We start from the raw sequence: 2,007 nt of genomic DNA, 5'->3' as shown, positions 1-2,007 counted from the left end.
GAAGAGAGATTCTGGTTCTCTTTGCAGGAGGGTAGCTATTCAAGAGGCTAAAATACTCGATCGAGGAAGACCTAGCCAATTTTTTTTTGACTTGGACAACAAAATTTTATGCAAGGACACTCGTGATCAGTTGTGATTTATCTTGAGAAAAGTTAAACTTGGGTATTAATTGTGAGTAGACAACAAAGAATGTACTAGCTTTCTCAAATACAAGTGTCTGTTAATTTTTATGTACATTTGTAATTTATCTTGAGTCAGGACATTCAATATGAAGTATGACCATCAAATATTTTTGACAGCCGTGATTGGACAAGTGAACTCTCCAGTAATTGAGAAATTTTAAATTCCTATTTTGGACAATTTTAGATACTGTGGTGGTTTTTCTTTTTAAATCATGCCACCCTACTGTATCCAACTAAATTAATAAAACCAACATCAGATTAGATTCAGACTTGTTTCAGTTAGGAACCAAGCTGGTCTCATTATTCTCGGGACATATAATGCATATTACAAAAAATCTCCGGTTACAATCCAAAAAAAAAGAAAAAGAAAAAGAAAAAAAAAGATTCACAACTGATAAATAAAAGCCATGGGTAACAAGTGATAAACTGATAAAAAGAATTACATTATATATCTCAAGGAAAATTAACCTGACGCATTATGGCCCTGCACACTTACACAATTTCCTCACTCCACAATACATTAAAGGAGAGAAATGTCCATCCATCACCGAGAACACTAGGCAGCAGAAGAATACCAGAGCCAGGTCACAATTCTTCACGGACAATTTGCACTGGATGATTGATAAAATACATTTTTATGAATTGCATCCGTTACACTTCTTGGTAAATGCCGCATCAAAAAAACCCCGAGGTGCCCTTCCTTGTCAACACCAACTGCTGAACATATGTGGTGTCTGAAAACAGTTAATGTCCAAATTCCTGCAAAAAAAAAACTGACAAATAGCTCTCCTCTTTGCACAGTGGACCACGGTGCTTGTCGAAATATCCACCCAGTTCAAAAAAAAGGAAGATTGCCGAAACCTGACACAAGAGTTCTATTGGATGATGGGCGAGAGTGCATCGGTCACATTTCCTGATGCATTCATTTGCATTGGCAGTTTCTCACAGATCCCGCCCCCCCCCCCCCCCCCTAGAGACCAATGTTCAGTGTAAGCTCTTCTACAATAAGCAAAAGTGTAAGCTCTTCTACAATAAGCAAAAGAGTTTGATGCAAATTAAGATTCTCCTGGCATGATCAAGCTTCGTCGGAATGTCCCAAAGCATTCTTGTTTTTCCATGAGCATCTGATCACCTATAAAAAGGGAAGAGTATTTCACAGATTAACTGACAAGCAAAGCAACCGACGAGTACAAACTACATCGTTTTAATTAAAAATATTGAGATGCCTTGAATCCGTGGACTTCTTATGTCAGCCCATCAATCTAGTCGCGCTATGAATAACCCAACACGAGGGTCTCGCTGCCCGGTCAGCGAGCTGGGGGTCCAGGAGGCGGCGCGCCCCTGGCTAGGGGGTCCGGGGGGAGAAGTTGACCCTTCCCCCTGGCGGGGTTCGAGATAGCCCCCGAAAGTCCACGGTATACATCAGATTCTGTATTGGGTTTTATTACTTGGTCCCGAATCTATTATTTAGCGCCTAGAGTTTTCTGGAGTGCTATATAAACTCCTTTTGATGTAACTTGTATTTGATCGCCTCACATATAATAAAATCCCTCTCTCTCTCTCTGCCCGTGGATGTAGCTAACACAACTTTAGTGAACCACGTAAATCTGTGTCTTCAATCTTCACTTTCTTGTTATTTTTCTCGCATCCGTTCCAACAGAAAATGACCTCCCATGGATTCAGATAAAGTTTTTCGTAATCCTCATAGAATTCACCATCAAATGCCCTCCGAAAAATATATGATGATGTCATTCTAGATGGCACTTTTATAATGATTCGAGAAACATTAATAAGCAATAAGAATTTCATGACCAATGATTTCTTC

This window comes from Asparagus officinalis, chromosome 2 (genome assembly GCF_001876935.1).
Source record: "Asparagus officinalis chromosome 2, Aspof.V1, whole genome shotgun sequence".
In the NCBI taxonomy this organism is placed as follows: Eukaryota; Viridiplantae; Streptophyta; class Magnoliopsida; order Asparagales; family Asparagaceae; genus Asparagus; species Asparagus officinalis.
The sequence above is the reverse complement of the archived record's forward strand: the minus strand, read 5'-3'. Positions refer to the sequence as shown.